Source organism: Myodes glareolus, chromosome 10, assembly GCF_982192425.1.
Source record: "Myodes glareolus chromosome 10, mMyoGla1.1, whole genome shotgun sequence".
Taxonomy (NCBI): Eukaryota; Metazoa; Chordata; class Mammalia; order Rodentia; family Cricetidae; genus Myodes; species Myodes glareolus.
In genome coordinates this window covers 86687729-86710301 of record NC_142035.1, presented here as the reverse complement: position 1 = coordinate 86710301, position 22573 = coordinate 86687729, and the positions used below count along the sequence as shown (strand labels likewise).

Sequence of the window (22573 nt, the reverse complement as noted above, 5' to 3'; positions counted from 1 at the left end):
GGCCGAGACCCGCCGCGGTCCAGCTCCGCCCGGCCCCCGCCCGCCTGCCCGTTCTCCCTCGTCCCCGCTTCCCCAGCCCCAGTCCCTCTCGCCCGGCTCTCGGGAGCGGCGGGGGCGCGCACGGCGGCGGCGGCGGGCCGGCGGGGCCGCGCGGCGGGCTCCCGCGCGGGCGAGTGTGTCTGGGCCTGGGCGGAGGGATCCCCGGGCTGAGGCGGCGGAGGTGCTGCGGCCCGGGGCCGGGTGGTGAATGGGCTGGTGGTGCTCGCTGCTGCTGCTGAGAGGAGGAGGAGGAGGATGAAGAGTTGGGCTTGTTTGTCTCCCACAGTTTCTCTCCTGCTGCTCTGATTCCTCCCTCCCCATTCCGGCCCGGGGCCTGTGTGTGTCTCTCCTGGAGGAGGAGGAGGCTCCAGTTCCTCCCCCCCCACCCCCTCCTCCCCACCCCCCCTTGCCTGGGGAAGAGGAGGAAAGAAACAGCCCAGAGAGAGAGAGAGAAAGAGAGAGAGAGAGAGAGAGAGAGAGAGAGAGAGAGAGAGAGAGAGAGAGAGAGAGAGAGGAGAGAGAGTGAGTGAGTGAGTGAGAGCGGAGAGGAGGAGGAGGAGGGAGAAGGGAACAACCTACCATCTTAACACACTAATATCTAAAAAGTGCGAGAGGCCCAGAGCAGCAGCAGAAGCAGCAGCAGCAGCTCCAGCCTCTTCCCTCCCTCCCCATGAAGAAGAGTTCCCTCCTCCTCCTCCTCCTGCTTCTCCTGCTCAGAGTTCCTGCCTCCAGCTGCCAGGGGGGACAGCCAGCCAGCAGCAGGAGGGTGCAGTATCCCAGCTTTTCCATTCTCTCTTTTCCTCACTCTCCTCTCTCTTTTTTTTCTTGAGTAGCTCTATTTCCCTTCCCTCCCCCCTCCCTCTGTCTTGTCTCTGGTGTTTGTCTCTGGGAAGGAGCTGGGGCTGCTTGCTTGGAGTTTGTTGTGGGGGGGAGGTAGGGGGAGGGGAGGGGTGTGTGGGAGGGAGGAGGGAAAGGGGGTGTTCTCGTCAGGACCCCTCAGTCAACTTGAGATTTCAGCAATAACTTCCCCTTCGGGGCGGCCCCCTGCGTGCCCTTTTCCTATTCCTCTCCCCCCCCAGGAAAAAAAAAAAAGACAATGGGAATACCTCGTCTCCCCCCTTCCTCCCCTCTGCCCTCCACCCCTCCCTAGGATAGATTGGAAGTAAGTTTATGAGCAGCCTCGGGAGCCTGGGCGCTGAGTGCAGGGCCGGAGCGGGTGACAGGGGCGGCGCGTCGGGGGTGGCGGCGAGGGGGCGACACAGCGTCCCGGCGGGGGGTCGGGCTCGGGGGGGCGCGTGCCGAGGCCCCCCCCGCGAGTGCCTGCGGCCGGGGCATGGCCACCTGGGCCCCTTCCCCACCCCCACACCCTGGGATGCTGTCGGGGGGAAGTTTTTATTATGGTTATTTAATTTAAATTTTTTAAAATTTTTTTTTGGAAAACCATCTTGTTTGGTGACTGAAAGATCTGGTTTAAAAAAAAAGAAAAAGAAAAAGCTGCGGCTGCTGACGCTGCCGGGCCCGAGTGTGTGTGAGTGAGTGTGTGTTGGTGCATTTGTCTTGGGTGGCCGGAGCAGCGTTGGGGAAATTCCGCTTATTCTTCTTCTTCTGCAACTTGTTATTCCGTGGAGTCCGCCTGCACCCCTCACCCCGGGGCGGCCCTCCCGCCGTCGCCGCCCGCCCGCCGCCCCGGGACCCCGCGCGGGCCGGGGACTCACAGGCCCCTCAGAGAGGGGCCGCGGCCGCCCCTCCCCCCGGGCCGCGGGGGGAGGGGCGCGCGGAGTGGGACTCTTTCCGTTTGGTCCAGCCCCGCGGTGCACGCAGTTCCCAACACTTCTCGTCATCCTCTCTCTGCTCTCTTTATTCTGCTGAGCGGTGCTGTTAGGATTTCTTTCTCTCTTTTTTTTCCCCCTACCTCCTTCTCCTCTCTTGACCACGCTCGCAATGGTGGGTAGCTGCAAGGTGGCCCTGGCAGGGGAGGGGTTTGATGTGGACATTGGGGCACCGGGCGAGAAAGGTCTCTTTTCAACTTTGTCTTGTGGCTTGCACCCCGGGAGGAGGCCACATGCCGATTGTGGGGTGTAGATGTGCTCGGAGTGATTTCTAAGTAGTTTAGTTGTTGAGATAGGGTACGGCGGCTAATGGTAGGCAGGTTTTGTTTTCATGGGTGAATCCGGTGTCATCATATTCCGGTCATATGTTGAAATATTCTTTGTTTAGATCTTGAAGTAGAGGATCTCCCTCTGCACGTCCACATTGTGTTGTTTTTTGAATGATGTCTTCGGGAGTGTGGATTTCTAGAATCTCAAATGTGATTTTTTTAAGGTTTCGGCATGTGTGGGCCTCAGCACTGGCCTTGACAGTGAACTTTGTGGCTTTTTTTTTTTTTTAACTTCTAAGATTTTACTCCATAGCTGGGATGCTAGTTATGCTTAATGGTAGTATCAGGAATGTCGAGTCTTGAGCTGAGGAAGTTAGAGAGGGAAGGGCATTTATTTATTAATAATTGATAGCTGAATGTTAGAATCAGATTCATTTGCACTGGTTGAAGGGCTTTTTTTTCCTCCCTTTTCCCTTTAAAGCAGTTGTGCACTCTAGGAAGGAAGCCTTTTGGCAGACACTCTTTATGGTGGCTTTTTGGGGGCACGAAGGGGGGTATCGTCTTTTACAGAGATCTTCAGCATCATCTGTAGCTTTATCGAGGGCCTCTTCAGGAGGCTACTTTTTGGGAAAGTCTTTATGTTCCTTGTTTACATTTCATGTCTCGCATTTGGGCAGTGGAAATAAATAGGTCAGCCCCTCCCCCCTTTTCAAAGTTTTACCATCTACTTGGTTTACAGCCTTGTAGGAAAGCCTTACTGAGATTTTCCTGGGAATACTGTTACTCATTTTAATTTCGGTAAGTTTCTTTCTATTTTCTTGTCTCTTCACTTGTGTATCTGTTGTGAGCTTAACTCTAGCTTGCCGAGGGCCATTTTACATGTCTACTAGAGTACATTCTAAAAAAATTCAGGACATGTTTTGGTGGCAAAGAAGAATTTTGAGTGTAGTAATATACATGTTTATTAAAAATTTCAGTAGTCAACTCTTCAGTATGTAACTGCCATCCTTAACGTGAAGACTCTGGGAATAGTGCAGGACATTCTGAAAGCGCAAACCTCTGACTGACTAGCTACCCCAGGGGCTTTGAGACTTCCGATGTCAGATACAACAATGTGCACCTTTTGACCAGCGTTATGTGCTTGCCTGTTCTGAAAATCTTTCTCTTTTCTTTTTTCTTAAGTGCTATTGAAGACATTTTCAACTTGAGATTTTAGTTGGCTTCACATTATTAAAGTGCTCAGACTTTGGACTCAGGCAGATCCTTCTAGAGCTGGGAGAATAACACACTGAAAAGACACCTGCTGGCCCATACTTTATTTTACAGGGATGGAAGTCATGGATGGGACACTGTTTATTTCCTTTGGCTTTCATTGGCCAACCCTTGTTCCTGTTCCGTTTTCTGGAAGGAGCTGCTTCAGAAACATCCTTGTGTTTACACGAAGATTTCTGGTGCTAGCCAGTAGGAGGCGCTACAAAAGTCAAAGGCAATCTCTAATTTTAAGGGTCTTGTTACTTCCTGAAACTCCCTTAGCTCCTGAGCAACAGGAGTAAAAGTCTGTTCTAAAATACTATTAATAAATAGCCTATGTTATTTGAAGTCGGCTTTTTACCTGTCTATTATACTATGCAGAATCAGTTTGTTATTGTGGATGCTGGGGTTAAGAGTAGGGTGCTGTTAGGATTATTTTCTTTCAAAGGGGAGTTTTGGTATTTATATGTGGAGTGTAAAACATAATTTGAAAAAAATCCTCTAAAGTTGCAATAAGCAAAAATAAGTGGCATGATGTAGGTCTTTGGGTCTTGTAAATATGATATTAATATAATAGGATATACAGACATTTTTGGAAAAAATGGATATTGTGTGGGGGAGGAATGATTTTTCTTGGGTTTTTCCTCCCTCTCCCTGAATCTATGGACAGTGATTCTAATCTAAATGCCTTCTTAGACATTCAACTTTATAGATACAGTTGCTATATATAATTTAAATATATATTTTGGTGTTTTTTGTTTGTTTGTTTTTGTTTTTGGAGACAGGGTTTCTCTGTAGCCTGTCCTGGAATTCGCTCTGTAGACCAGAGATCTGCCTGTCTCTGCCTCTGGAATGCTGGGGATTAAAGGTGTGCCACCACTGCCCGCTACAGTTGCTATATTTAAGTTGGCCTTCAAAGACTGAATTTTTTTTAAACTATATGTGAAACTAAGTGGCATGCTCTGTAATTCCAGTACTTGGCCTGTAATCCTAGTAGGCTTTTAAGCGGGCACTTTGAAAGTCAATGACAGCCTGGCCTATATTATAAGACTTTGTCTCAAGAAAAATAAACTTGAAGGAAAGTTACACCTGTGGGAGTATATCTTTGTTGGTGTGTCTAACTTTTAACAATGCCTGCAGAAGGATAAAAGTAGCTACTTTAACGTTTTCCTGGCATTCACAGTACATGCTCCTTTGAAATTCTAAGAGTTAGATGAATTGAGTCAAAATAAGCTACTGTGATTGCTTGTAAAGTTTTGTATCAAAGTTTTGAAACTTAGAAACAAAGAAAATCTGATGGACCCGCTTTCAGTTTTAGTATTTTTTTTTCAGCAGGATCAAATTAAATAGTACATGTGAAAGTTCTTTGTAAATTGCCAGAAGCCATGTAGACATTGTTGATGAGCTAGATAACAGATTCAAACATGAAATTCTGTTTTAAAATGCTAAGTTCTTCCATGTCAGCTAGGAAATTAACGCATTAAAAGTACATGCTAGATATTATGGATTTTGTTTTTTTAAAGTATTGCTCTGTTGGCCGAGTGGTGGTAGCGCACGCCTTTAATCCCAGCACTTGGGAGGCAGAGGCTGGTGGATCTCTGTGAGTTCGAGGCCAGCCTGGTCTACAAGATCTAGTTCCAGGACAGGCTTCAAAGCTACAGAGAAACCCTGTCTCGAAAAACAAAAAACAAAAAAAAAATTTGCGCTGTTACCCCAAATCTCTGCTACACTTTTGAAGCTTTTGTTTAAAAAAGAATTGCCTGTAAAATGGTGAAACATGCCTTTAATCCCAGCACTAAGGGAGGCAGAGGCAGGCCAATCTCTGAGTTCGAGGCCAGCCTGGTCTACAGAGTGAGTCGCAGAACAGAAACCCTGTCTCCAAAGCCCAAAACAGAAAAAAGAAAAAAGAAAAAGAAAGAAATACTGCTTAGGCAGTTTTCTATAATTAAAATCATTTTTTCCTTTTGAAGATAGTATGAAATGTATGTCTCCTATTAAAAGTTTTCTTCCTTTTTCTCTTGTGTGATAGTAAACTGACTTTAGTGAATATTTAAGTTCCTGAACTCTTTGTAGACTTTTATTAATACATAGAGTAACAGATGTCCTGCTGAAGTTTTGACTGACTGCTAATTCTCTGAAAAGCGCCTGTTTCATAGTGAAATGGGCATTGCTGTGTATTAGTGCTACCTAAATATATATGCTATTTTTGTTTTCTCCTTTTAGAAGGTTATATGAGGAAATGACTACTCAGTTCTAGAGGCTTAAATGCTTGTGTGTGTGTGTGTGTGTGTGTGTGTGTGTGTGTGTGTGTGTAAAAATAACCAAAAAGTGTCTTTCTTCATAGACTCTGCTTACAAATTTGGAATAATAAACGACAAATAGGGTTAATTGGGAATCCTTGTGTTTGGGAGTGTAGTGTTCTGAATTTTATAAACGAAATCGCCCAAGTTAGAAAGTAAGTAATAAAAACGTGCTTTTGGGAAGGGTGAGAAAAGCATTAAACTGTTTAGATTACAAGGAAACCTCTCATGATGGTGGTAACTTTTTATGCCATGGTGAACACTGAGGTTATTTATTTATTTAGTGAAGAAATTCTTTTGTTAAAGTTTTATCAGTATACTTTTAAACTTTGTATACTTAGTGTTTTATTGCTGAAGGATTTTATGTTTAGTTATTATCCAAAAGGAGACTGGAAGGGATTAAAGTTTTAGGTTTCTGACCTTTGCTAGAATTCCTTTATGTGTCTATTCAGATAGATGAAACATTTGAATTTTCATATTGTTTTGTGCTGGGTTTATGTTGACTTCTCAGGAGCATTTGCCTGTGACTTTTTTTGTACCTAAGTCATCTTTAGAAGCATAGCGATATGTCTTGATCATATTACCTGTATCAAGTGTATATTTTTGGTACTTTGGGATTTATTTTTAAGTGATAGTTTATTAGTATGCATCAAACTTATATAGATAATTATTTCTTAAAGGATTTATTTATTGTTATTTTATGTGTATGTATGAGTGCCTGGTGCTGGAAGAGGCCAGAAGAGGTGTCAGATCCCTTGGTGACAGAGTTATGGACAGTTGTGAGCTGCCACGTGGGTGCTGGGAACTGAACCTCGATCCTCTGCAAGAATAGAACTAGTGCTGTTACTCCTGATCCATCTTCCCCTAGATAATTATTTCTAAAGAGCATAGTTTTTTCTTTGTAGGCTCTTATGTATATACAGCTTTACATCTTATAGGTGTTTATATAATTCTTTGAATAGTTATCTGAAACAATGTTGGAATAGTATTTTTTTCTTTATTTTTGAGGTGAGGTCTTACTAAGGAGCCCAGGCTGGCCTAGAATTTGCGGTAATCCTTGTACTTCAGCTTCCCAAGTGCTGGGTTTGCGGGCATGAATTACCATGCTCGTCTTGGGATAGACTTTTAGGAACAACTTCCCCAATTGCTTGTCTGTCCTTGGGCACCTGGCTATGGGTTAGTGGCGAGCTTTCCCATGTAGACTATGGGCTTCACTTATCCTTGCAGCTTTGTGTGAATAATTTTCATTCACAGACTCTGACATTTTGAATCTACACCCTTGCTTCTCCTCCCAATAGTCTGCAAGTCCCTCTCCTCTATTTCTCTTACTTTTACTTGCTTAAAAAAAAAAAAGAAAAAAGAGTTTGTGTACAGTCTCAGAAAACTCTTCTGTTCTGTCTATTGGAATCCAGTAATGTGTAGGTAGGAAGGGGTGGGGCCTAATAGTTTTATTTTGACGCTCTTTGTGGGCTTCAGGAAAAAACATAACTCAGACACAGGCCAAAAAGATGGGGTTTGTTTTATTGTTTTGTCTGCATTGAACATACAAACTGTCAGTGCTTGAGGAACAAGAGCAGCAGAAAGGAATTGATTTTACTTTCTCTGCTGCAGCTCCAGGTGCTGTTAACCATGTGCATTTCTACAGTGGCATGCTTACAAATCAGAAAGCACTTGATTTCTCTCCTTTTTGACATTTAAGTCAGTACCCTAAACTTCAGGGTAATGACAATAATTTCATGATAAAAGTGGGTGAGAGTAACCATGGCAACTGCTGTGTCTGGCCGTATGGACAGTCCTGTTGTATTGATGAAGCTTCAGGTACTTTAGTAGCTTGTCACTTTTATGGTGAAATGGGTTAGCACACACTGCAGGTGACTTGTAGCTGGATTGTGTTCATCTGTGCCAGCTTATCTCTCCTTGTTAGGAGTTTCTTGGACTGTATTCCACAGCATCTTTGCGAAGGTACTGTTGCCTGAAAATAACCCACCACCTGTGGTGGCCTCTTGATGTAGATTGCACTTTTTTCTCAGCTGCTTTCCAGAGAGTCTTGGGGAAAATAGGGTGCCAGTAGGAACCATGTATACAGAAAGTGCAGTTCAGATTTGCCAACTTTGGTTTGCACATATTATTAGTAGCTTACACAAACTTTTGTATTTTTGAAGGAAATCTGTGAATGAGAGAATTAGGCCTTCAGTTGGAACTTTTTTCTAAGAATTTTGTACAGAAATGTGTGTATAGAATTAGAGGTGATGAGTGGTGGGCATACTTTCCTAGTGGGCAGTCCCAGAGTTTAGGAAACGCTTGGTGTGAATTTCTTGAAATTTTTCAAGAAAAATTATTTAAAAATATATCTTGAATAATTGTTAAAGGACACACTGTACAGCCAAAGCTGCTTCTGTGGGTAGAGGGAGAGATGATAAGAATGTTGCAGCTGATCCAACAAAACTTATCTTAAAAAGTTTAAATTGCATTTCTATCATTCCAATTATTTTTAAAACATTTTGTGCATAAAAGATTTTTCTAGTGGGAAATATTAATGCTAATTGATACTTTCTCTAGTATGCTAGAGAAGCAGTACCAGAGCAAAGAATAAACAAATCTGATCATTGATTAGACCCTGAAAATAAGACCTAATCAGATTGTGCTCCATAGTTCAGTCTTTCCTGAAACTTGTTTTGAGACGCTGGTTTACTTACTACAAATCCCAGAGTGCACTGCAGCTTTTTCTTAACTTTATATTAGAGCATTGCATGCTGGGGCTTGTAGTTGGTTTAGCTAGCTCTGAGAACTCTTCTTTCTTGCTTACTCCATTTTATACATAGGTCTCTAAGCATCTAAGAACTTTTTTTTTTTTTTAAAGAAAATTCACTAAGTAATAAAATCATGATTATTCTGCTTCTGGAATTCTAGAGTAAGACTTCATAAACAGACTAGTGTTCTGGTTTATTGCAGTGCTTTTATTGGCTTCTTATAAGATTTAAAAGCAGAATAACCGATTCCAAACTTGGGAATTTTAAGTGGTTTCTGTGTGTGTGGTGGAATAGGTTACAACAGAAGTCTGGTGTCATTGCTTTCCAGTGTGGGCAGTAGAGGCCTCTTTGACAGGCCTGACACACATGCTAATCCTTTTGCCCCATTGGGGACAGCTGTTATTTTGGGCAGAGGGATTTTTAAACAAGTGTTTAAATTCAGAGTTCTGTGTTGCTTCTCTAATAATTGTCAGTACTTTTTAACTGGGAGAACATTTTCTGAAAATAAATGATTCAATATAATTGAGATATTTCATTTTATTTTTAAAACAGAATCTTGCAGTATGGTCCAGGCTGGACTTGAACTCACAGTCTTATTACTCCAATCCCTCCAGTCTCCCCCCTCCCTTAGTTTTTGAGAGAAGATCTCACTCTAGCTCTGCCTTGTGATCCTGCTGCCCCTGCTCTGGAGTCCTGGTTCTACAGTCTTGCTCTACTCCACCCTGCTCCACGTAGGTGGAGTACTAGAAGATGCAGCCTGAAAGGGAGAGACAAAGGGAAGGTTCTTTGTAGTTTAAATTTTCATTTATAAGATTTCAAAACTTTCTTTTGAAAGTACTTTATTATCTCTTTGAGGGCTGTTGCAGGGATTGGGTGCAGAAGGCCACTTACTGTAGTGTTTGGCCTACAGTTAAGGCTCAGAAATGCTTAGAGTTCCAACAGGACAAATGAACCAGTAGCAGGGTATTGGCAGGATTCAGTTATTCTGTTAGAATATCCAAATAACTGATAAATAAAAACAAAATTCTGCAGCCGGGCAGTTGTCGTGTATGCCTTTAATCCCAGCAGAGGTAGGCAGATCTCTGTGAGTTCGAGACCAGCCTGGTCTACAGCGTGAGTTTAAAAAAAAAAAAAAAAAAGATTCTCCAAAAAATACTGTTAGTGAGTGCGACCTTGGGAAATCCTCAAAGCACACCCCTCTGAATGCAGTGTCAAAGGATTGATGTAAAGGAGGCATGCAGGCATTGAACTGCCCCCACTCCTTATAAAATGTCATTTTAAGTCTGGGTTGTACTTAAAATGTAGGCTCAAAAGAATTCACACTTTAAGTGTTTACATTCTCCCCACCCTTCTGTTTTAAGGTACTGATTTTATTAGGCTCCTAAACTTTTGACATATTTTTACTTTTAGCTGTTTGAGATGAGAAAGGAATGTTTCAGGTGGGACGGGGTACTTAGAAATATTAAAAAATATAAACATAAATTTCCAGTGTTTGTGCCTTAGTTGGGATATGGGAGCATCAGGTAATTGTCTTTCTACCTATGTAACTTGTATCCATTCCCTAACGTAGGCTTCTTAGCACAGTATCATAGACTACTGCTGAACTATTTACTGAACTATTCCTTAGTAGTATCCAAGTATCAATTGATTCTAATACTAACCTTGCCCTCCCATAGGAGGGTAAGATCTTTTAGAAATGTCAAAAATATATGGAATCTGGCTGGATATGCTTCTATATTTTAAATTGTTTTGTTTCTTTTCTATTACTTTGTTTTAAAGTTAATATTAAAATGAATGAAGTCAGCAGTTACAAAGAATTGACTACAAATGACTAATGATAGAAAATAATTGTGCGTGTATGAATTCTCTTCTGTAAATGCTGCAGCTTGCATCCAGGCCTCTATTTCATCTTTGAGCCCCTGCTCTTAAGGGTGCAGAATGTTGTCCAAACTGTATTTTCCATTGGTGCTTAGGAAATGAGTTACTAAAGAAGTTTGTAATGTACTGAAATGGCCCCAAAATGCTGGGTCATTTTAAGACTATCATGTGGTGATGGTTGAGTTATGGTGACTGCATAGGGAACACTGGGATGGAGTGGAAGCACAGGCATTTAGGGCAGTGCCTGTCTCCCATGCTTGAGCAGGGTGCCTCAAGTGGCATGGGTGTGGCCTAATGTCTGAAGGTTGGCAGTTGACACTTTAGTGTAGGCTTTACAAATCTTTTTGGTACATTAATTGTTTACATTCATGATTTTAGTCTTTATGTAATTTATGGACATTTTAGAGCAGTAATAAGAACCCTTTCTCTGAAGAACTACCGTAAAAGTGGTCTCAGTTGGAAAGTCATTAGAACAGCATGCATGTAGAGAAGAGTAGACGCTCTCCTAGTTATCACCCTGCTCGTGTCTTGTGCACTGACATATATATATATATATATATGCGCACACATCTAACAGTGTAATACACTTTTGAAGTTTTCTTCTTTCAGAAAGGTGGCCATATAAAGCCTGCTTGGTTTTGAAAATAAGGTTCATGTAGAGATGGGAGTAGGGGTGGGAAAAGAGAAACGGGTAAGACTTAAGTGTTCGATTATAAACCTAATGTCCCAGACTGACTGTTCCCTGCGGGACAGAAAGTATCCTAAGTGTTTTATTTGTAGTCACCATTACTTTTAAAACATTTCTTAAAACTCAATTTAAAGTGACAGTGCTGTTTTCTGGACTGTGTTTAGGAGGCACCATATGAAACTTAGATTTTATAGTTTATTTTGGAAGCCACTTACAAAGATAGCAGTTGTATTTTCAGATGAACCTTCCAGTTCTGTTCTTTTCAAACTGGTAGTTTCTTTTCAGGCACTCGCTCCATATTTACAAAAGAGAGCTTTAAAACCAAGATGATGATCAAGTAGTATTTTAAATAATGAACCTCTTTAGCTTAGTGGGCAGAAAGAGATGCTACCTGGGAATTTGTCTTGTGCCTACATCTTCATTTGAGTAGTGTTGACTGGCCCTACCCTGTCACCTGTGCCTACTCTGTTACCAAATGCTATGTGGATAATGCCACTAATCTTTTAAGAATTTTTTTTAAAAAGATAAATTATTTTAGTGCCTTTTGTTTGGACTCTGGTTTGAGTGTTTTAACTTGTTGCTAAGGTTGTTTGTCATAATTCACTTCAGTAGTTTTTAAATTGGACATTTTATTATAACTAATAAAACATTTCTCATTATAGTTTTTTAAAAAAGAATCTTTCTAACCGTTAAAATACACTCCTTCTTCTCAAGTGCTTTATGCTCCTTTAGACCCACAGCTGGTGAACCGCTGAAGCTTTACCTTAAGACTGGGATATGACGGTGTCAGTGTTTCAGTAAGCAAAGGCAGGAGTGTTTCTCTCTGTTAGCATTCATAAATATGCTTTCATTTTGAGTGGCTCAGACCACGCCTGAGAGAATATTTTGTTCTTCCTCATAATAGTCTTATAAGCAAAGAGCTCAGGAAATCTCACTGGTTGTGAGGCTGAGGCAAAAACAAGAATTCGAATTGGTTAATGACAGAGCCTAATTTCCCATACTTTTAAATTCTTTTCTTGGTCTTCTTGACCCATTGTCTCCACCCCTTTTAAAATCATGGCTCCTGGCAAATGTATAATAACCTGAACTGGTATTTTATATCTTCTGTCAGACATACAGGCGAGTTGAAATTTTTCAAAGACTGAGATTTAAAGTATAATTTGGAGGTAGGCTTTCTAGAGGTACACACCCACTTGGATACTAACTGCTCTGCCCAGGCCTTGTTTTCCTGCAAAAGGGGGTGTAGCCGTGGGGACAGCTGGAGGAGAGTTGGTAAAAGGTGTGGGGCTTTAAAATTGGAGTGATCTCTTGCAGCTCTTTAGTTTTAAAGAATCAGCCTTTCTTTCTTGTGAAAGCTGAAAGATTGAGAGTAAAGGCCTTAAAAGGTGAGCTTAAAAGACAGAAATATAAGCCTTATTTGCTTTCACCCGAGTTGACCAAAGGGAGGAAAAAGGTTTTCTCCCCTGCTAGTTCCAATCCCATAGAAATGGCAGTGCCTTTTTCCTGTTGTTGTTAGGCAGTTTATAGAACGCAGGATAGCTTGGTAAGCGTCTTCTCTGTGCCTGATATGACGTAACACTGTAGAGTATGCAGCATGCATGTTAAGTACAAGTGGTTGTATTTGGCTCGTTGCTGCCGCATTTTTGAGGATGTCTTAGGAAGCAATTATCACAAGCTAGGGTGGATAACGTGCAAATCATTGAAATCATTATTCCACCAGGACCAAACTTTGTAACTTGAATGATTCTGTTTAGTATTTGTTTACTTCTTTCCCCACCCCCCACACTTCAGAGCAGAATTCTTTTTCTGAAAGGAACAGATGCTGTTAACTTATCAGGACTTGATACTAAAAAACCTACAAAAATCTCTGTGCTGTTTATTTTCTTTATTTAATCTATATGCAAAGCATATTGTAATTATTGCTGTTACAAGGTTTTTAAGCTGATGGTGCCTTCCCGCCCTAGTGCTGAAGAGATAGATTAGGAATTCCAATTTCACAACTTGATATAAAGAAATGATGACCACTCAAATAAAACAGTTCAAATGAAAAGCAAACCAGATAGAAACGTACAATGAAAATGTCTTTTAGTAAAATGTTAGCATGCTGTACTTGGAGCAGATGCCACATTAATTCAAAAGAAAGCCCAGAAAATGTGGCAACTTTACGATGTCAATGGAAGGAGCTGCAATGGCTCCTGTATGCACTGTGTGAAGTTCTCGGTGCCCCCTGGTCCTGGCCTGTCCTGCTCCACTATGTCTTATAGGTATTAAGTGTTAATGTACACATTCTTAGTTCATGGTATAGCTTTTATTTGTGTAATTAAATACACTTTTATGCGTTTAGATATTAGCTTAAGGAATCCAATAACTTAAAATAGAGCAGTGATTTTTTTTTTATTTAAGTGTGCATATCGAGATACGTAGAATCTGAGGCAAAAATTGACTTTTTTCTGTACCCTTCCAGTCACTTTTATAATAAGCTTGTTTAAGAATTGAGTCATTTGAAGAGGCCCAGTGCTTTTCAAATGTAGGATTTGGACAAGTTACAGAATTATGGGAGATTTTTGCATTTTTTCTCATTTAAATTTATAGTTATCATTGGACATTTGTTAGGATTTTTAAGTAGCTTAGATTCATTCATTCCTTCTGAGTTTTTATTTTTTTTATGGTATTTTGGAAGGAAAGGGGGTGATAGAAGGGTACTGTACATACTCAGATGATTCCAGAGTGACATTCATTTTATAGAGGATTGCACTGGGATGTCTCTAAATAGCCTATTTCTTGCAATGCATAGCCAGTATGGTTCTGAGTGTGGAGAGGGACAGACTGGGGGCTTTATAGATTTACAGTGTGTAGCTTCCTGAACAGTGCAGTGATCTATTCGCCAGGGATGTACGCATGTGCCTGTAGAGAAGTCTGGCTCACAAGCTTAGAAAGCATTACCACCTCTCTTTCAACTCACCTAAGCATACAGTTTGCTCATTTGCTGGAAGGTTGAAAGTTTTGTTTTTGTGTAATTCAAGACAACTTTGAGTGTGGCAGTAGAGTGCAGTTGTTAAGAACTTTGGAGCTTGAGCCAGTATGCAACAGACTTGAGTCTTGGCTTTGTCATGTGTCAGCTTATGACCGTGGTCAGTTTACTTCTGCACCTGCCTCAGTTTCTTCATCTGCAAAGTGTGCATAGATAACACTCTCCTTCCGAGGGTGTTTTGAAGCACAAGTGAATGAACTGTAAACTAGGGAAGTGCAGGGTAAGTTTAGTAAATACTGCATGGTGTTTGCGGCGCTCTGTTCCTTTCTCCTCCCTTCCCGTAACTGAGGCGAATGTTACACATTGGGAAAGGAGCCTGGGCCTTGTGGCTTGCCCTGTAAGAATTTCGGTACAACTACTTAAAAGCTGAGTGTTTAATTTTGGACTATTTAAACTGTGTAAAGATGTGTCTGGTACCTGCCACGTACAGTCTACTGTACTGGTCAAGTGAACTTAAGTTTCTTTGTCTATGGTACAGGTGTAGTAATAGCAACCTCCCTAGGATTCATGTGAAGAAAGAATGAGGGCATCTCAAGACACTCAGTAAACAAGATGCATTATTGTTGTTGATATAGTCTGGCTAAAAGTTTGTGAGAACAGTATTAATATGGAACACTTTAGCTGGGAAACAGGACCTCCCTCCCAAAAAATGCCCTTTTGGAAAAAATGATACATCATAAAAAGTGTATTTAATGAGTTCTTATTTATGAATACTCCTGGGAGAAATAGAACTACATGGGAATATGTTAATTTTAACTGAATCTTGTAAAAATATTTCAGAGTACTTTATTAAAACTAGTAGTGCTGTAAGCCTCTCCTCTGCCCCCTAGCAACCAGAACCCAGCAGCATGATCATGATGGGGTTTCTAGTGGTCCCTCAGCATCACTTAACATCAAGTCAAGAGGAGACTGTTCTAAGGCGCTAATCAGCAGTCAGTCTGTTGGAGTTGACCAGTTGTGTCTTCAGCCCTTAATGTACGCCCAGGGGGAAGACCTGACAGGAGCAGCTGTGGACCTGGCAATGGGAAAGGCCACACAAGTGCTTTCTAGGAGTGACAGGCACGGTCTATTTGCTTTCTCATTGGGGCGTTTGCCTTTGTAGGATCCCTTTTCATCTGGTATCTGGTCTTATGCCACTTGTTATGTTCTTTTTCTTTCCGCAGCTGTCATAAGCTGCCTATGCCAAGCCTAGCAGCAGGATGGTGACAGGTTGACCATCAGAAAAGCCACAGTGACCACAGAATTAAGGGTTTTTATTTTTTAGTGAAGAATTGAGTTTACTATATCATTAGACTGTTTGCATGCCTGTCTTCTCCCCAGTCCTAGTAATTGAAGAAGGGGAAAAGATTAAGTATGGAACAGATTTTTATTTCATTGATTTGTATCTCAGACATTGGTGGTGTGCAGTCCCTCTGGGATTCAGCAAGTGTAATTTGTAGTAGCGTATGCAGACACCTGAATATGTGTGTAATCTGCTTACAAGCTTGTGAGTTAAAGTAACCTAACAGCACCCATTATTGTTCTGTTCTCATTACCCAGCTGTACCATCTGATGAACGCTTGGTCGGTGAGTCAGTGTGTTTACTATATTTTATTTTGTCTGCATCCCTAAAACATTGTTTTTGCTTTCTGAATAGAAATTTCAAGTTTGTTCCAACACAGTGCTATACTTTTGCCCAAGAGGTATTTTAAAAATTAAGCAGTATTATAGAAGGTATGTAGTTTTTTCATTAAAAAAATTACAGCATCACTTTACAGTAAATAAGTAAGTAAAGTTTTATAGCTTTAAAATTAGCATAAAGTAAGTCTTAATTTTTGGTTTTTGTGTGTACATATGCATGCTTACTTGCTACTTGCATGCCATAACATGGTTGATGAGAAGACAGTTGGGGGAGTGCTTCTTTTCTTCTACTGTGAGGGTTCTCGGGATTGAACTCAGATTGGCAGGCTTGGTACCCTCTGAACCACCTCACCAGCCCTGTTTTGTTTTGGTGGGGGGCAGGTGGTTGGGATAGCACCCAGTCGTGGGACCTGCTAGGTAAGTGTTTTAGCCCTGAACCATATTCAGGTGTTTCCTTTTGCTGTCCTAAAATTTTTATATCCAGGCCTCCTGCTTTCCTGACTAATGCTATTGCACTGTGCCACAGCCCAGCCGAGCCGTATGCAGGGTGTCTGGAAGTTGTTTCACGTGGTTGAGTGAGAATTTTAGACATTAGACATTTTAGAAGTGAATTTCATTTTAATAGATATACAGATTAGAAATAGACTCTATATGATGTAACTGTGGTTGATGCTTTCAGAACAGTTTTTCTCTTGCTTAATTTGTAGAAATTGGTGTCACCTGTGTTGAGTGAGCACCTGCTCTGACCATACCAGATCATGTCCAGGTGCTGGTTAGGCCTGTACTCCTCACATAGCGTTTCTGTGCCCCTCGTCCCTATTTCCTTCCTGTTGGCTTCCATGGCCTCTCCAAAGCCATCATTTTTATTTCTTTTTCTTCTGAAAACAAAATACTGTTGTAATTGCTAGTTTTTAAGTAGAAAGCCATTATCATAACCTTAAAGCTGTGGTAGTTTGTGAAATTCCATTCCCCAAGTTCAGCCCTCAACTGGGCTTTGGATAAGTAACTCAAAATTATTTGCAAAGTAACTGAATATTGGCGAGTTATTTTAAGTCTGAACAAAAGGAGAGAACGGAAAAAGACCTTAAAACTGGGCCTAGTAGAGCACACCTTTAATCTCAGCACTCAGGAGGCAGAGGCAGGTGTCTGTGAGTTGGAGGCCATCCTAGTTTACATAGTGAGTTCCAGGACAGCCAGGGCTAACTAATACAGAGACACTTATCTCAAAAAACTTTTTACCTCAGAGATTGCTTTATTTCTGGTAGGGGGTGAGGTTCAGGACAGTCATGCTGCTTCAAAAAGACTTTAATGTATTAGATTGCTCTCTAGTGCTAGAGACCTAATAGGAGAAGAAAAGAGACGTTTTTAATGCTACTGATTTTGCAAGTATTTTCTCTTACTAATATAGAAATTATAGTTGTTTTGGTCCGCAAAATGCAAACTAGGCTTATGTTGTCTTATTATTATTGTGCATTGGTAACTTATGGTTCATTAGTTGATAGCTGCCAAATAGCAGCTAATGGTTTTTTGAAAATTTTTAAAATTTGTTTGTTTGTTTGTTTTGTTTTTTGAGACAGGGTTTTAGTGTGTAACAGCGCTAACTATCCTGGAACTCACTCTGTAGACCAGGCTGGCCTCAAACCCACAGAGATCTGCCTGCCTCTGCTCTGAGTGTTGGGATTAAAAGTGTGCGCTACCACACCCAACCTGAATTGTAAACTGTATTGTTCAGCTGGAAAAGTAAAATTTGAAAATTTCATTTTATTATTTTATATGTATGGGTGTTTTGCCTTCATGTATACCATTTGTGAGCCTGGTGCCCAGGGAGGCCAGAAAAGGGAATTGGATCCCCTGGAAATAGAGTTGTAGATGATTGTGAGCCACCATGTGAGTTTGGGAATTGAACCTGGGTCCTCTGGAAGAGCAGCCAGTGCTCTTAGCCTTGGAGCCATCTCTCTAGTCCCTAAAATATGGAAATCAATTGTGATTACTTAAGTTAATGATTATGTTGGATATGAATTCAGTAGCTTCTAAGACAGTGGTTCTCATGTTGTAGAGACCCCAACCATAAAATTATTTTTGTTGCTACTTCATCACTGTAGTTTTGCTACTGTTATGACTTGTAACAGGGTAAAAGGGTTATTCACTTGGCAAAGGGGGTCGCAGAAACGAGGTTGACAATCATGGTTCTAAGGTCTATATGAGAGTTTTAAAAAAATAGGTAGTTTATTTTATTCTTTGAGAATTTTATACATGCATATATGTATTTTGTTTATTTATTTTTTGAGACAGGGTTTCACTGTGTAGTCCTAACTGTACTGGAATTCTTGAATTCATAAAAGATTTGCCAGCCCATGCCTTTCCAGTGCTGGGGTTAAGATAGCCACCACACCAGACTATCTTAACAGTCACTGCCCACTCTCCCAGGATCCACCCCTTTACTTTCTAGCTACCTGTTCCCTAGCTTTATGTCCTCCTTACTCCCTTCTCTCATTTGCTGCCTGTATAGGCATGGTGGTCTAGCCATTCCCTGAGCATGGTGACCTGACTTTTTTTTTAAAGTTTTAAGATTAGTATAAAAAGTACACCAGACTTTTCTTCTGTTACTTAATGATGTACAAATAAAAACATTTGAGAAAAAAACCCCTTTACAGCATTAAAAAATATAGAAGTTTAAAATCTTATAAAGAAGGTGAAAATGTAAAAAAAAAAAATTGCCATGTACCTGTTGCCCAACTTCAACAGTCACCAAAATTTTGCCACTCTTTGTAGTGTATATACCAAGAGGGCTAGTGAGATGGCTTAGCCAGTGAGGTACTTGCCACCAAGCCTGATGACCTGTGTTTTGCTGTGTGTGATAGCTAGAAACCACCCCTGAAAGTTGGCCTCTTAACTTCCACATGCACACTGCTGTGATATGGACATCTCCAACCCCTCTCTATGTAAATGTGAAAAGCAAATAAAAAATAATGTGCCAAGAAAGAAATATTTTCAAAACATGTAACATATACATGTATTGATATTCCCCAAGGAAGAATGTGTGAAGGGTGTTTCTCCTTGTTAAGTCTAGTGTTGGCAACACCCTCTATGGCTTTCAGCTGCCTTTCATCTTAGAAAGTTGGTTAAACTACCACTAGCTTAATAAAGGACCATTCCTATGGGAAAGATTTGAACTTTTCTTATCCTTTTCATTCTTTAGAAATTCTTCAAGACTCTTCGTTTTTTTCTTTTTTTTGTGAGAAAAGATATCATTTATTTAGGCTGACCTCAAATTGGATGCTATGGTAGGATAACCTTGAACTCACAGAGACTTGCTTATTTCTGCCTCTGGAGTGCTGGGATTAAAGGTGTGCACCACTGCACACAAAAACTTCCTGTCTTGTCTCCACATTCTGGGTGTTGGAATTTCAGGTGTGCCCACTCATGTGTTGCTGGCCAATGAACCAGGTCGTGTGTTACCAACTGAGCTACATCCCCAGACCTTTAGAACCTCTGATAATTTTAAATTTATTCTTCTTACAGGATGCATCTTATTTTATGTATGTTGACGTATTCGGTTGGTACGATAACCAGACCAGCTCAAGAACAACAGTTATATTTTTAATAATTGAAAAAGGGGAGAACTGACGCTACCAGATTGGGAGGTCTGAAATCCGAAATGGTCCTGTGAACACAGCGTAGATAGAGCGCGCACCTACCTACCCCAGTTTTTCTACCTGGGCTCCAGACGGCCACAACCTAACCAGATGTGATATGTTGAGCTTCCCCATCATATGTACTCTTGGCTATTGGCGACTTTGTATTTGACACCTGTAATTGTCATTTTTAGCATGTAGAGAGTACTGTATGACAGACTTGTACATCACCCAGTCTTATGTGCTTCCCTGTGAACATTGTGTTTGTATGCAGACTGATATATGTTGAGGCGTTCCTGTTATAACTTGTAGAGTAGTTTGCTGAGGCAGGAGTTTGTACTGTTGGCCTTAGACCAGATACCAGTGGTGAGGAGCTTAGTTATCAGTTCTCTGTCTGCTCCTCTCTAGAGCAGTAAGTTGCATGTGTCCCCGCAGTGTGGGACTCATTCATTACCAGTCAGTAAAGGTGATGCTAGCCTTCCTGAATTTCTTTCATTTTATTAGTTTAAATTAGACCCAGAGGGGTAATTATTCCACCCCAATGCATGAAGAAGTCTAGTCAGTGCAAGTTGTGCATTGAAACCCCCTGTGCAGTACATAGAAAATGCATCTTTAATGTTATGATGTTGTTGGCATATTTAGTTTAGAGCAAGAAGCGTACTTACTTAACAGGACCTTTAATAAGCTCCCTCTACACCAAAGATATATTTTTTAAAAATATACTTAAGAAGACTTTGTAGTATTCCCCAATAGAGTTCATCTAGAGCAGCAAAAACCTTTCTCAAATAAAACTTATTCCTTTAACCGGTATTCATTTAAGTGGGTTTCTCTGTACTTGGTTTCCATGGAAATCGTGAACAGCTAACGTTATTTATAAGGTGGAAGTAAAATAGGGTGCCTAATGGGACCCCATGCTGCTCTGATGAAGAGACTTAGGGAAAAAAAATTCATGCTCATGGGATTTTTTTTTTTAAACAAGGTTAATGGAAGCCCTTATTTCAGTCTTCCGTAACAGAACATATTTTTGGTTTTAAAGGCTAGCATTACCATCAAGCAAACAACTTCTTTTGAGGTCTGTATTGCTTTCACTTTCAAGTTTTAGGACTGCTTAGAAACTGTATGCTTCACACTTCTGTTTCTTGGTACTTTTGTTTAAAAAGTTAAGAATCCTAGCCTATAGTAATAGTTTCAATTTCTCATCAGCACGTCTCAGAGTACAGAGATGATGAAGTTCATTCGTCCAACAGTGATGGTAGAGAATCAATATGTTGATTATACAAGGTTTTTAGAAGTAAATTGCACAGAGACCAGCTTTAGTCTTTAGGCCTACGTCAGGGCTCTGTGTATATTGCTCAACTTAGTAGGTGAAAAGATTATGATTTTCTCTGGAGACAGACACAGGAAAGATCTTAATTTCTCTTTCTTAGAAAGTGGGTTGTTACCAGCGCCTATGAGCTAAAATAGATGTCCCTTCTTGTAATCTTTGGATTTGGGAAAAGCCTCAGTTTTGGTCTCACTACTTGAGTAAGGCTTGCTCTTAGTTTCCTAACCCAACCCAAAGTCTTGCCCCTCTAAAGCCCTTCAACTGAGAGCATACCAGTCCCTTTGTGTTTGTGTCTGCAGATGGGGGGGAGAGGGGAGATGAGAGAGAACAGGAGAGGGAGAGACAGAGACTAATTTTTCCATAGCCTGAAAGGTACCTGCTCATTTTCCAGCCTGGTGAGTTCAGCAGTACTGCACTGAGAGGAAGGCAGGTGGTACTCAATAAGGTTAAGGTGCTAGTGTTTTTATTTAGTTTGCTTTGGCTGTCCTTGGCAGCTTGTGATCATTATCCATTTGTCTAGGAGGCTCTGATTTTTTTTGACTCTCAGGACTGCAGGGTTTCTTCCATGTTTACAAACAGTGCTCTAAGGTACCTGGGGCTCCTCCAGGGAGGAGTTCTTGTTTTTTGTGGTGTGCATGTTTCTTTGGCTAAGCTTCTCACTGTGTTTGAAATTACTGTGCCTTAATCAAAAAACAAAACCTTTGGTTGCTTAACCCTGTTCATTTTATTTTCATGTCACACGTTTCATATCTAGAAAGTCACAGTCCTTCTGCACATATCCATATTATTTGATAACTTTCCCTTAGTGCCTTTTTTCCTTTAAATGTAGCCCCCCCCCCCCTTTTTTTAAAATCTGGTGTTTACCAGTGACCTTCCTTAGTGGCTTTTATTTGAATTGTCATTGTGCTTTAGGGACAGAAATTTGGGTCTCTTGCCCCATTTCTGAGAGAAGAACTCCCAGGAGTTACAGTTAGCGTGTTAGCAGGGCCTCTGTGGTGGAGAGCTGGGCATTCGTCCTCCTTGGTGCTTATGGTCTGTGCTCCAAACTCCCATTAGTGTTAATAGGAGGCACTTGCCTAAGTCCCTGTATACCAAGATAAGCCCAGGCTCCTTTATAATGCCTTGTGTAGATACCTTGCTTGTTTTTGTTGATGGTGGCAAGAGTTTTGATCTTGAGGTTAACTGACTATTAAGACTGAGTTTGCGTTATCTTGGGATATGGAATGAATTACTAAGTCTGGTCTGTAATTAGAAGTTTTCATTGTGATTAGACTCAAAACATTTATAGCTTGTGAGCTGTAGAAACTTTTAATGATTTTTGTACTGTGATGAAACAAGACTTTTCTGTTTATTCTTTCTACTTCTTCAATCCCAAATAAATGATTATAGCAGTTTTGTGACTATTGAAGAGAACTTGGTAAAAGTCATCATCATCATCACTAGTATGTCACTTAGAAGCATTTCCACACTCACCCTCCGGGCTCCGAGTCTTTAGTCGGCCAGCGTGGGTCACGCTGCAAGCGTACTGAAGTTGCTGTGCACCACTGTAGAGCTTAGACAGTGCAGCCGCTGGTCAGGGCTGACCACTGGTCACTACACTGTTCTGTGAACTAGGGGTTCTTGGGACATTCGTTATGTATATTTAATTTAAGAGATTTATTTCTTAGATTGAAAGCAGTGAGTCTGGAGTTTAGGCTGTACTTTGTTGCCCACTATCTTTGTGGATTTTTAGATAGCCTCTGTGCTATGAAATGAAAGTGTTGCATTGACTCTCAGAAGTGTCCTTTTTAGTTCAGGCTTTGAAGGCACAAAAGGCAGGGGAGTATTGTAAGGTAGGCAGTGCTTTCTGACTTGGCTGCCCAACAGGATCTTCTGGGAGAACTAGGAAAAAAAGCCAAAGTGTCTGGGCTTTAAATTATATATTCTGAATTCAGAAGCTTTAAGGGTAAGGTCAGTAAA

General features: G+C 41.1%; 1 protein-coding gene across 20 annotated transcripts in view; it reads left to right on the top strand.

Annotated features, from left to right (window-relative positions):
- Positions 1-216: 216 nt before the first annotated feature.
- The window catches only part of Phf21a (PHD finger protein 21A), a 165772-nt gene continuing 143415 nt past the window's right edge, over positions 217-22573 (top strand). For 4 of the 20 annotated variants that reach the window (XM_087911380.1, XM_085696611.2, XM_085696610.2 and 1 more), the window contains exon 1: positions 219-805. The gene's annotated coding sequence lies outside the window, so the exon portion shown is untranslated. Of the gene's footprint in view, positions 806-1829; positions 1984-2003; positions 2936-15574; positions 15602-22573 lie in introns of those variants that run through there. The other 16 variants (XM_087911382.1, XM_087911371.1, XM_087911379.1 and 13 more) reach the window with 8 other exon arrangements.